At 52.8% G+C, this 13,115-nt stretch overlaps 3 long non-coding RNA genes across 4 annotated transcripts; 2 read left to right on the top strand and 1 right to left on the bottom strand.

Moving 5' to 3' along the window:
* The first annotated feature begins 3,605 nt into the window (after window positions 1-3,605).
* LOC141277762 (uncharacterized) lies at window positions 3,606-6,182 on the top strand. 2 transcript variants are annotated; one of them, XR_012329573.1, is made up of 3 exons: window positions 3,606-4,038; window positions 5,154-5,231; window positions 5,600-6,182. It is a non-coding gene; the product is annotated as an uncharacterized lncRNA (long non-coding RNA). The 2 variants fall into 2 exon arrangements; XR_012329572.1 differs by having other exon boundaries at window positions 5,151-5,231.
* A 49-nt stretch (window positions 6,183-6,231) lies between these two features.
* Window positions 6,232-8,965, top strand: LOC141277759 (uncharacterized). Its single transcript, XR_012329568.1, has 3 exons — window positions 6,232-6,888; window positions 7,257-7,351; window positions 8,919-8,965. It is a non-coding gene; the product is annotated as an uncharacterized lncRNA (long non-coding RNA).
* A 967-nt stretch (window positions 8,966-9,932) lies between these two features.
* Window positions 9,933-13,005, bottom strand: LOC141277760 (uncharacterized). The gene is made up of 3 exons (XR_012329569.1): window positions 12,030-13,005; window positions 11,568-11,662; window positions 9,933-10,006 (listed from the first exon to the last, which is right to left on the bottom strand). It is a non-coding gene; the product is annotated as an uncharacterized lncRNA (long non-coding RNA).
* Between the last annotated feature and the right edge of the window lie 110 nt (window positions 13,006-13,115).

Genomic DNA, 13,115 nt, shown 5'->3' with positions numbered 1-13,115 from the left:
TTCCTCACAGCTCTTCCCTCTCAGCTGCTCCACCATCATCTGGGTGCACCAGGCTTTGCTTACCTGTAGGAGGGCCACGTTGGATCGGGATATTGTGGTACCACGCAGGGGAGAATGGGCGGTAGAGGTCCGAGGGGCCGCTGGTCAGGTGGCACGTCCTGCTACCTTGTTCCCTCTGCAGCAGCATACTCCAGCCGTGGGACTCAGTCCTGCTGAGGCTCCAGGGGTGTGACACCAGCGATGTCACAGAGGCCTGAGGTAACAGACTAGGCGTTTCTTAACCCCTTCTTTGCCTTGTCGTTGAACAGTCCTTTTCCCTCTCAGCATAGTTTACATACAGTGTTGCGTCTGCTGAGTTCTACAGCCGCTTGTTGCCATTATAAACGTAGCTGTACCCGTAGGGTTTCAGATTCTTTGCCCTGTTAGTTGATTGAGGAATGTTTTGTAGCGTTCCCTGTGCTTCCGGAGGGTCGCCCTTGATGAGCACTTTTTGATACGTTAAGTGTGTGTCTGTGAATCCCAACCTCCCACTTCACCCTTCCCCGGTCTCCAATTTCCCCCTCTGAGAACTCCACGCTTCTTTCTTCCCTCTGTGAACCCTGTGTTTCCTTTGTATCCCTATTTAGACTGCACATATAAGAGATATCCTGCGATATGTGTCTTGCTGTCTCTACCAGAATTAGTGAGATCATCTACTGCTGCACCCACGCTGCTGCAAATGGTATGAGTTCATTTGGTTCTGTGGACGAGTGGTAGTCGAGGGAGTGTAGGTAGCAGAACACCTTTCTCCATTCACCCCTCGTTCGATATTTCGTGCGTTTGCGTGTCTTGGCTGTGGTAAAGGGTACCACAACGACCGCATGGGGTGCAAGTGCTTCCTTCCAATGATGCTAGTCTCTGGTTATCCGACCTGCAGCGGGGTTGCCCAATCTCGTGGTCCCTCCAGTGTTTAGTCTGGTAAGGAACTTGCCTACTGATCTTCCTACCGGCTGTACCAATTTACAATGCCAGCCACAGCAGTAGTAGGCTTCTCTGTTGGGCATGCCCTCTTGAGCACTTACGCTTTTAGGGTTTGTGAGGACTGCAGCCAGGGAAACCCTCGTCTAGCTTCCCTTGCACTCTCTAATCAAGACAGATGCTGAGCATCTTTTCATTTGAATGTGCTGTTTTCTAAAACGCGCGTGAGTACCACTGAGGTCTTGTAAGGTTTCTGCCTGAGAGTCGGGCCTGATTTGAATTCGTTTCAGATTACCTAGCCCAGGATATTTCTTGAGGGCAGGGTTGTGTTTGCAAAGCCGCCGGCCGCAGGCCTTGTGAATGATAGGAGCCCTTCGGCACAGTTTGTAAGGTTGTTACGGCAGTGTGCCACAAGGCGGCAGCACTGCTCCGTTTTCTCTCCGGTAACTTGGGGAAACAAAGCCTTAGCGGGGGTCCCGGTGTTGGTTTGGAAATGGGAGTCGAACGTGGCTAAGCACACACCCCAGGGCTTGCGTATGCTCGCCTCCTGCCCCTTAACCTGCACTGCCCCACCCCAGGCATATCGCAAGACTTGCAAGTGGGCTACTCGGAGGGTGCCGTGGTTCGCAGGTGGGTCGACTCTAAGGAAGTGGGCTGGAGGTGGGAACCTGCCTAGCAGGAGCTGTGGAGATCCCGTTCTTCACAGCTCTTCCCTCTCAGCTGCTCCACCATCATCTGGGTGCACCAGGCTTTGACTTACCTGTAGGAGGGCCACGTTGGATCGGGATATTGTGGTACCACGCAGGGGAGAATGGGCGGTAGAGGTCCGAGGGGCCGCTGGTCAGGTGGCACGTCCTGCTACCTTGTTCCCTCTGCAGCAGCATACTCCAGCCGTGGGACTCAGTCCTGCTGAGGCTCCAGGGGTGTGACACCAGCCGATGTCACAGAGGCCTGAGGTAACAGACTAGGCGTTTCTTAACCCCTTCTTTGCCTTGTCGTTGAACAGTCCTTTTCCCTCTCAGCATAGTTTACATACAGTGTTGCGTCTGCTGAGTTCTACAGCCGCTTGTTGCCATTATAAACGTAGCTGTACCCGTAGGGTTTCAGATTCTTTGCCCTGTTAGTTGATTGAGGAATGTTTTGTAGCGTTCCCTGTGCTTTCGGGGGGGTCGCCCTTGATGAGCACTTTTTGATACGTGAAGTGTGTGTCTGTGAATCCCAACCTCCCACTTCACCCTTCCCCGGTCTCCAATTTCCCCCTCTGAAACTCCACGCTTCTTTCTTCCCTCTGTGAACCCTGTGTTTCCTTTGTATCCCTATTTAGACTGCACATATAAGAGATATCCTGCGATATGTGTCTTGCTGTCTCTACCAGAATTAGTGAGATCATCTACTGCTGCACCCACGCTGCTGCAAATGGTATGAGTTCATTTGGTTCTGTGGACGAGTGGTAGTCGAGGGAGTGTAGGTAGCAGAACACCTTTCTCCATTCACCCCTCGTTCGATATTTCGTGCGTTTGCGTGTCTTGGCTGTGGTAAAGGGTACCACAACGACCCCTGGGTGCAAGTGCTTCCTTCCAATGATGCTAGTCTCTGGTTATCCGACCTGCAGCGGGGTTGCCCAATCTCGTGGTCCCTCCAGTGTTTAGTCTGGTAAGGAACTTGCCTACTGATCTTCCTACCGGCTGTTACCAATTTACAATGCCAGCCACAGCAGTAGTAGGCTTCTCTGTTGGGCATGCCCTCTTGAGCACTTACGCTTTTAGGGTTTGTGAGGACTGCAGCCAGGGAAACCCTCGTCTAGCTTCCCTTGCACTCTCTAATCAAGACAGATGCTGAGCATCTTTTCATTTGAATGTGCTGTTTTCTAAAACGCGCGTGAGTACCACTGAGGTCTTGTAAGGTTTCTGCCTGAGAGTCGGGCCTGATTTGAATTCGTTTCAGATTACCTAGCCCAGGATATTTCTTGAGGGCAGGGTTGTGTTTGCAAAGCCGCCGGCCGCAGGCCTTGTGAATGATAGGAGCCCTTCGGCACAGTTTGTAAGGTTGTTACGGCAGTGTGCCACAAGGCGGCAGCACTGCTCCGTTTTCTCTCCGGTAACTTGGGGAAACAAAGCCTTAGCGGGGGTCCCGGTGTTGGTTTGGAAATGGGGAGTCGAACGTGGCTAAGCACACACCCCAGGGCTTGCGTATGCTCGCCTCCTGCCCCTTAACCTGCACTGCCCCACCCCAGGCATATCGCAAGACTTGCAAGTGGGGCTACTCGGAGGGTGCCGTGGTTTCGCAGGTGGGTCGACTCTAAGGAAGTGGGCTAGAGGTGGGCAACCTGCCTAGCAGGAGCTGTGGAGATCCCGTTTCCTTCACAGCTCTTCCCTCTCAGCTGCTCCACCATCATCTGGGTGCACCAGGCTTTAGCTTACCTGTAGGAGGGCCACGTTGGATCGGGACATTGTGGTACCACGCAGGGGAGAATGGGCGGTAGAGGTCCGAGGGGCCGCTGGTCAGGTGGCACGTCCTGCTACCTTGTTCCCTCAGCAGCAGCATACTCCAGCCGTGGGACCCAGGCCTGCTGAGGCTCCAGGGGTGTGACACCAGGCCGGATTTCACAGAGGCCTCAGGTAACAGACTAGGCGTTTCTTAACCCCTTCTTTGCCTTGTCGTTGAACAGTCCTTTTCCCTCTCAGCATAGTTTACATACAGTGTTGCGTCTGCTGAGTTCTACAGCCGCTTGTTGCCATTATAAACGTAGCTGTACCCGTAGGGTTTCAGATTCTTTGCCCTGTTAGTTGATTGAGGAATGTTTTGTAGCGTTCCCTGTGCTTCCGGAGGGTCGCCCTTGATGAGCACTTTTTGATACGTTAAGTGTGTGTCTGTGAATCCCAACCTCCCACTTCACCCTTCCCCGGTCTCCAATTTCCCCCTCTGAGAACTCCACGCTTCTTTCTTCCCTCTGTGAACCCTGTGTTTCCTTTGTATCCCTATTTAGACTGCACATATAAGAGATATCCTGCGATATGTGTCTTGCTGTCTCTACCAGAATTAGTGAGATCATCTACTGCTGCACCCACGCTGCTGCAAATGGTATGAGTTCATTTGGTTCTGTGGACGAGTGGTAGTCGAGGGAGTGTAGGTAGCAGAACACCTTTCTCCATTCACCCCTCGTTCGATATTTCGTGCGTTTGCGTGTCTTGGCTGTGGTAAAGGGTACCACAACGACCGCATGGGGTGCAAGTGCTTCCTTCCAATGATGCTAGTCTCTGGTTATCCGACCTGCAGCGGGTTGCCCAATCTCGTGGTCCCTCCAGTGTTTAGTCTGGTAAGGAACTTGCCTACTGATCTTCCTACCGGCTGTTACCAATTTACAATGCCAGCCACAGCAGTAGTAGGCTTCTCTGTTGGGCATGCCCTCTTGAGCACTTACGCTTTTAGGGTTTGTGAGGACTGCAGCCAGGGAAACCCTCGTCTAGCTTCCCTTGCACTCTCTAATCAAGACAGATGCTGAGCATCTTTTCATTTGAATGTGCTGTTTTCTAAAACGCGCGTGAGTACCACTGAGGTCTTGTAAGGTTTCTGCCTGAGAGTCGGGCCTGATTTGAATTCGTTTCAGATTACCTAGCCCAGGATATTTCTTGAGGGCAGGGTTGTGTTTGCAAAGCCGCCGGCCGCAGGCCTTGTGAATGATAGGAGCCCTTCGCACAGTTTGTAAGGTTGTTACGGCAGTGTGCCACAAGGCGGCAGCACTGCTCCGTTTTCTCTCCGGTAACTTGGGGAAACAAAGCCTTAGCGGGGGTCCCGGTGTTGGTTTGGAAATGGGGAGTCGAACGTGGCTAAGCACACACCCCAGGGCTTGCGTATGCTCGCCTCCTGCCCCTTAACCTGCACTGCCCCACCCCAGGCATATCGGAAGACTTGCAAGTGGGGTACTCGGAGGGTGCCTGTGGTTTCGCAGGTGGGTCGACTCTAAGGAAGTGGGCTGGAGGTGGGAACCTGCCTAGCAGGAGCTGTGGAGATCCCGTTCTTCACAGCTCTTCCCTCTCAGCTGCTCCACCATCATCTGGGTGCACCAGGCTTTACTTACCTGTAGGAGGGCCACGTTGGATCGGGACATTGTGGTACCACGCAGGGGAGAATGGGCGGTAGAGGTCCGAGGGGCCGCTGGTCAGGTGGCACGTCCTGCTACCTTGTTCCCTCAGCAGCAGCATACTCCAGCCGTGGGACCCAGGCCTGCTGAGGCTCCAGGGGTGCGACACCGGCGGATTTCACAGAGGCCTCAGGTAACAGACTAGGCGTTTCTTAACCCCTTCTTTGCCTTGTCGTTGAACAGTCCTTTTCCCTCTCAGCATAGTTTACATACAGTGTTGCGTCTGCCTGAGTTCTACAGCCGCTTGTTGCCATTATAAACGTAGCTGTACCCGTAGGGTTTCAGATTCTTTGCCCTGTTAGTTGATTGAGGAATGTTTTGTAGCGTTCCCTGTGCTTCCGGAGGGTCGCCCTTGATGAGCACTTTTTGATACGTTAAGTGTGTGTCTGTGAATCCCAACCTCCCACTTCACCCTTCCCCGGTCTCCAATTTCCCCCTCTGAAACTCCACGCTTCTTTCTTCCCTCTGTGAACCCTGTGTTTCCTTTGTATCCCTATTTAGACTGCACATATAAGAGATATCCTGCGATATGTGTCTTGCTGTCTCTACCAGAATTAGTGAGATCATCTACTGCTGCACCCACGCTGCTGCAAATGGTATGAGTTCATTTGGTTCTGTGGACGAGTGGTAGTCGAGGGAGTGTAGGTAGCAGAACACCTTTCTCCATTCACCCCTCGTTCGATATTTCGTGCGTTTGCGTGTCTTGGCTGTGGTAAAGGGTAACACAACGACCGCAGGGGTGCAAGTGCTTCCTTCCAATGATGCTAGTCTCTGGTTATCCGACCTGCAGCGGGGTTGCCCAATCTCGTGGTCCCTCCAGTGTTTAGTCTGGTAAGGAACTTGCCTACTGATCTTCCTACCGGCTGTTACCAATTTACAATGCCAGCCACAGCAGTAGTAGGCTTCTCTGTTGGGCATGCCCTCTTGAGCACTTACGCTTTTAGGGTTTGTGAGGACTGCAGCCAGGGAAACCCTCGTCTAGCTTCCCTTGCACTCTCTAATCAAGACAGATGCTGAGCATCTTTTCATTTGAATGTGCTGTTTTCTAAAACGCGCGTGAGTACCACTGAGGTCTTGTAAGGTTTCTGCCTGAGAGTCGGGCCCTGATTTGAATTCGTTTCAGATTACCTAGCCCAGGATATTTCTTGAGGGCAGGGTTGTGTTTGCAAAGCCGCCGGCCGCAGGCCTTGTGAATGATAGGAGCCCTTCGGCACAGTTTGTAAGGTTGTTACGGCAGTGTGCCACAAGGCGGCAGCACTGCTCCGTTTTCTCTCCGGTAACTTGGGGAAACAAAGCCTTAGCGGGGGTCCCGGTGTTGGTTTGGAAATGGGGAGTCGAACGTGGCTAAGCACACACCCCAGGGCTTGCGTATGCTCGCCTCCTGCCCCTTAACCTGCACTGCCCCACCCCAGGCATATCGCAAGACTTGCAAGTGGGCTACTCGGAGGGTGCCGTGGTTCGCAGGTGGGTCGACTCTAAGGAAGTGGGCTAGAGGTGGCAACCTGCCTAGCAGGAGCTATGGAGATCCCGTTTCCTCACAGCTCTTCCCTCTCAGCTGCTCCACCATCATCTGGGTGCACCAGGCTTTGCTTACCTGTAGGAGGGCCACGTTGGATCGGGATATTGTGGTACCACGCAGGGGAGAATGGGCGGTAGAGGTCCGAGGGGCCGCTGGTCAGGTGGCACGTCCTGCTACCTTGTTCCCTCTGCAGCAGCATACTCCAGCCGTGGGACTCAGTCCTGCTGAGGCTCCAGGGGTGTGACACCAGCCGATGTCACAGAGGCCTGAGGTAACAGACTAGGCGTTTCTTAACCCCTTCTTTGCCTTGTCGTTGAACAGTCCTTTTCCCTCTCAGCATAGTTTACATACAGTGTTGCGTCTGCTGAGTTCTACAGCCGCTTGTTGCCATTATAAACGTAGCTGTACCCGTAGGGTTTCAGATTCTTTGCCCTGTTAGTTGATTGAGGAATGTTTTGTAGCGTTCCCTGTGCTTCCGGAGGGTCGCCCTTGATGAGCACTTTTTGATACGTTAAGTGTGTGTCTGTGAATCCCAACCTCCCACTTCACCCTTCCCCGGTCTCCAATTTCCCCCTCTGAGAACTCCACGCTTCTTTCTTCCCTCTGTGAACCCTGTGTTTCCTTTGTATCCCTATTTAGACTGCACATATAAGAGATATCCTGCGATATGTGTCTTGCTGTCTCTACCAGAATTAGTGAGATCATCTACTGCTGCACCCACGCTGCTGCAAATGGTATGAGTTCATTTGGTTCTGTGGACGAGTGGTAGTCGAGGGAGTGTAGGTAGCAGAACACCTTTCTCCATTCACCCCTCGTTCGATATTTCGTGCGTTTGCGTGTCTTGGCTGTGGTAAAGGGTACCACAACGACCGCTGGGGTGCAAGTGCTTCCTTCCAATGATGCTAGTCTCTGGTTATCCGACCTGCAGCGGGGTTGCCCAATCTCGTGGTCCCTCCAGTGTTTAGTCTGGTAAGGACCTTGCCTACTGATCTTCCTACCGGCTGTAACAATTTACAATGCCAGCCACAGCAATAGTAGGCTTCTCTGTTGGGCATGCCCTCTTGAGCACTTACGCTTTTAGGGTTTGTGAGGACTGCAGCCAGGGAAACCCTCGTCTAGCTTCCCTTGCACTCTCTAATCAAGACAGATGCTGAGCATCTTTTCATTTGAATGTGCTGTTTTCTAAAACGCGCGTGAGTACCACTGAGGTCTTGTAAGGTTTCTGCCTGAGAGTCGGGCCTGATTTGAATTCGTTTCAGATTACCTAGCCCAGGATATTTCTTGAGGGCAGGGTTGTGTTTGCAAAGCCGCCGGCCGCAGGCCTTTTGAATGATAGGAGCCCTTCGGCACAGTTTGTAAGGTTGTTACGGCAGTGTGCCACAAGGCGGCAGCACTGCTCCGTTTTCTCTCCGGTAACTTGGGGAAACAAAGCCTTAGCGGGGGTCCCGGTGTTGGTTTGGAAATGGGGAGTCGAACGTGGCTAAGCACACACCCCAGGGCTTGCGTATGCTCGCCTCCTGCCCCTTAACCTGCACTGCCCCACCCCAGGCATATCGCAAGACTTGCAAGTGGGGCTACTCGGAGGGTGCCTGTGGTTTCGCAGGTGGGTCGACTCTAAGGAAGTGGGCTAGAGGTGGGCAACCTGCCTAGCAGGAGCTAGTGGAGATCCCGTTTCCTCACAGCTCTTCCCTCTCAGCTGCTCCACCATCATCTGGGTGCACCAGGCTTTACTTACCTGTAGGAGGGCCACGTTGGATCGGGACTATTGTGGTACCACGCAGGGGAGAATGGGCGGTAGAGGTCCGAGGGGCCGCTGGTCAGGTGGCACGTCCTGCTACCTTGTTCCCTCTGCAGCAGCATACTCCAGCCGTGGGACTCAGTCCTGCTGAGGCTCCAGGGGTGTGACACCAGCCGGATGTCACAGAGGCCTGAGGTAACAGACTAGGCGTTTCTTAACCCCTTCTTTGCCTTGTCGTTGAACAGTCCTTTTCCCTCTCAGCATAGTTTACATACAGTGTTGCGTCTGCTGAGTTCTACAGCCGCTTGTTGCCATTATAAACGTAGCTGTACCCGTAGGGTTTCAGATTCTTTGCCCTGTTAGTTGATTGAGGAATGTTTTGTAGCGTTCCCTGTGCTTCCGGAGGGTCGCCCTTGATGAGCACTTTTTGATACGTTAAGTGTGTGTCTGTGAATCCCAACCTCCCACTTCACCCTTCCCCGGTCTCCAATTTCCCCCTCTGAGAACTCCACGCTTCTTTCTTCCCTCTGTGAACCCTGTGTTTCCTTTGTATCCCTATTTAGACTGCACATATAAGAGATATCCTGCGATATGTGTCTTGCTGTCTCTACCAGAATTAGTGAGATCATCTACTGCCTGCACCCACGCTGCTGCAAATGGTATGAGTTCATTTGGTTCTGTGGACGAGTGGTAGTCGAGGGAGTGTAGGTAGCAGAACACCTTTCTCCATTCACCCCTCGTTCGATATTTCGTGCGTTTGCGTGTCTTGGCTGTGGTAAGGGTACCACAACGACCGCTGGGGTGCAAGTGCTTCCTTCCAATGATGCTAGTCTCTGGTTATCCGACCTGCAGCGGGGTTGCCCAATCTCGTGGTCCCTCCAGTGTTTAGTCTGGTAAGGACCTTGCCTACTGATCTTCCTACCGGCTGTAACAATTTACAATGCCAGCCACAGCAATAGTAGGCTTCTCTGTTGGGCATGCCCTCTTGAGCACTTACGCTTTTAGGGTTTGTGAGGACTGCAGCCAGGGAACCCTCGTCTAGCTTCCCTTGCACTCCTCTAATCAGACAGATGCTGAGCATCTTTTCATTTGAATGTGCTGTTTTCTAAAACGCGTGAGTACCACTGAGGGTAAGGTTTCTGCCCAGTAGGCCTTTCTACTTTGCAGTGCTTTAGAGGAAAATTGTTTCCCTGGCTGCAGTCCTCACAAACCCTAAAAGGTAAGTGCTCAAGAGGGCATGCCCAACAGAGAAGCTACTACTGCTGTGGCTGGCATTGTAAATTGGTAACAGCCGGTAGAAGATCAGTAGGCAAGTTCCTTACCAGACTAAACACTGGAGGGACCACGAGATTGGGCAACCCCGCTGCAGGTCGGATAACCAGAGACTAGCATCATTGGAAGGAAGCACTTGCACCCCAGCGGTCGTTGTGGTACCCTTTACCACAGCCAAGACACGCAAACGCACGAAATATCGAACGAGGGGTGAATGGAGAAGGTGTTCTGCTACCTACACTCCCTCGACTACCACTCGTCCACAGAACCAAATGAACTCATACCATTTGCAGCAGCGTGGGTGCAGCAGTAGATGATCTCACTAATTCTGGTAGAGACAGCAAGACACATATCGCAGGATATCTCTTATATGTGCAGTCTAAATAGGGATACAAAGGAAACACAGGGTTCACAGAGGGAAGAAAGAAGCGTGGAGTTCTCAGAGGGGGAAATTGGAGACCGGGAAGGGTGAAGTGGGAGGTTGGGATTCACAGACACACACTTAACGTATCAAAAAGTGCTCATCAAGGGCGACCCTCCGGAAGCACAGGGAACGCTACAAAACATTCCTCAATCAACTAACAGGGCAAAGAATCTGAAACCCTACGGGTACAGCTACGTTTATAATGGCAACAAGCGGCTGTAGAACTCAGCAGACGCAACACTGTATGTAAACTATGCTGAGAGGGAAAAGGACTGTTCAACGACAAGGCAAAGAAGGGGTTAAGAAACGCCTAGTCTGTTACCTCAGGCCTCTGTGACATCGGCTGGTGTCACACCCCTGGAGCCTCAGCAGGACTGAGGTCCCACGGCTGGAGTATGCTGCTGCAGAGGGAACAAGGTAGCAGGACGTGCCACCTGACCAGCGGCCCCTCGGACCTCTACCGCCCATTCTCCCCTGCGTGGTACCACAATATCCCGATCCAACGTGGCCCTCCTACAGGTAAGCAAAGCCTGGTGCACCCAGATGATGGTGGAGCAGCTGAGAGGGAAGAGCTGTGAGGAAACGGGATCTCCATAGCTCCTGCTAGGCAGGTTGCCACCTCTAGCCCACTTCCTTAGAGTCGACCCACCTGCGAACCACGGCACCCTCCGAGTAGCCCACTTGCAAGTCTTGCGATATGCCTGGGGTGGGGCAGTGCAGGTTAAGGGGCAGGAGGCGAGCATACGCAAGCCCTGGGGTGTGTGCTTAGCCACGTTCGACTCCCCATTTCCAAACCAACACCGGGACCCCCGCTAAGGCTTTGTTTCCCCAAGTTACCGGAGAGAAAACGGAGCAGTGCTGCCGCCTTGTGGCACACTGCCGTAACAACCTTACAAACTGTGCCGAAGGGCTCCTATCATTCACAAGGCCTGCGGCCGGCGGCTTTGCAAACACAACCCTGCCCTCAAGAAATATCCTGGGCTAGGTAATCTGAAACGAATTCAAATCAGGGCCCGACTCTCAGGCAGAAACCTTACAAGACCTCAGTGGTACTCACGCGCGTTTTAGAAAACAGCACATTCAAATGAAAAGATGCTCAGCATCTGTCTTGATTAGAGAGTGCAAGGGAAGCTAGACGAGGGTTTCCCTGGCTGCAGTCCTCACAAACCCTAAAAGCGTAAGTGCTCAAGAGGGCATGCCCAACAGAGAAGCCTACTATTGCTGTGGCTGGCATTGTAAATTGTTACAGCCGGTAGGAAGATCAGTAGGCAAGGTCCTTACCAGACTAAACACTGGAGGGACCACGAGATTGGGCAACCCCGCTGCAGGTCGGATAACCAGAGACTAGCATCATTGGAAGGAAGCACTTGCACCCCAGCGGTCGTTGTGGTACCCTTTACCACAGCCAAGACACGCAAACGCACGAAATATCGAACGAGGGGTGAATGGAGAAAGGTGTTCTGCTACCTACACTCCCTCGACTACCACTCGTCCACAGAACCAAATGAACTCATACCATTTGCAGCAGCGTGGGTGCAGCAGTAGATGATCTCACTAATTCTGGTAGAGACAGCAAGACACATATCGCAGGATATCTCTTATATGTGCAGTCTAAATAGGGATACAAAGGAAACACAGGGTTCACAGAGGGAAGAAAGAAGCGTGGAGCTTCAGAGGGGGAAATTGGAGACCGGGGAAGGGTGAAGTGGGAGGTTGGGATTCACAGACACACACTTAACGTATCAAAAAGTGCTCATCAAGGGCGACCCTCCGGAAGCACAGGGAACGCTACAAAACATTCCTCAATCAACTAACAGGGCAAAGAATCTGAAACCCTACGGGTACAGCTACGTTTATAATGGCAACAAGCGGCTGTAGAACTCAGCAGACGCAACACTGTATGTAAACTATGCTGAGAGGGAAAAGGACTGTTCAACGACAAGGCAAAGAAGGGGTTAAGAAACGCCTAGTCTGTTACCTCAGGCCTCTGTGACATCGGCTGGTGTCACACCCCTGGAGCCTCAGCAGGACTGAGTCCCACGGCTGGAGTATGCTGCTGCAGAGGGAACAAGGTAGCAGGACGTGCCACCTGACCAGCGGCCCCTCGGACCTCTACCGCCCATTCTCCCCTGCGTGGTACCACAATATCCCGATCCAACGTGGCCCTCCTACAGGTAAGCAAAGCCTGGTGCACCCAGATGATGGTGGAGCAGCTGAGAGGGAAGAGCTGTGAGGAAACGGGATCTCCATAGCTCCTGCTAGGCAGGTTGCCACCTCTAGCCCACTTCCTTAGAGTCGACCCACCTGCGAACCACGGCACCCTCCGAGTAGCCCACTTGCAAGTCTTGCGATATGCCTGGGGTGGGGCAGTGCAGGTTAAGGGGCAGGAGGCGAGCATACGCAAGCCCTGGGGTGTGTGCTTAGCCACGTTCGACTCCCCATTTCCAAACCAACACCGGGACCCCCGCTAAGGCTTTGTTTCCCCAAGTTACCGGAGAGAAAACGGAGCAGTGCTGCCGCCTTGTGGCACACTGCCGTAACAACCTTACAAACTGTGCCGAAGGGCTCCTATCATTCACAAGGCCTGCGGCCGGCGGCTTTGCAAACACAACCCTGCCCTCAAGAAATATCCTGGGCTAGGTAATCTGAAACGAATTCAAATCAGGCCCGACTCTCAGGCAGAAACCTTACAAGACCTCAGTGGTACTCACGCGCGTTTTAGAAAACAGCACATTCAAATGAAAAGATGCTCAGCATCTGTCTTGATTAGAGAGTGCAAGGGAAGCTAGACGAGGGTTTCCCTGGCTGCAGTCCTCACAAACCCTAAAAGCGTAAGTGCTCAAGAGGGCATGCCCAACAGAGAAGCCTACTACTGCTGTGGCTGGCATTGTAAATTGGTAACAGCCGGTAGGAAGATCAGTAGGCAAGTTCCTTACCAGACTAAACACTGGAGGGACCACGAGATTGGGCAACCCCGCTGCAGGTCGGATAACCAGAGACTAGCATCATTGGAAGGAAGCACTTGCACCCCTGGGTCGTTGTGGTACCCTTTACCACAGCCAAG

This window comes from Tursiops truncatus, unplaced genomic scaffold, assembly GCF_011762595.2.
Source record: "Tursiops truncatus isolate mTurTru1 unplaced genomic scaffold, mTurTru1.mat.Y mat_scaffold_440_arrow_ctg1, whole genome shotgun sequence".
Classification (NCBI taxonomy): Eukaryota; Metazoa; Chordata; class Mammalia; order Artiodactyla; family Delphinidae; genus Tursiops; species Tursiops truncatus.
Note: the sequence above shows the minus strand (reverse complement) of the source record. Positions and strands in the feature narration are given on the sequence as shown.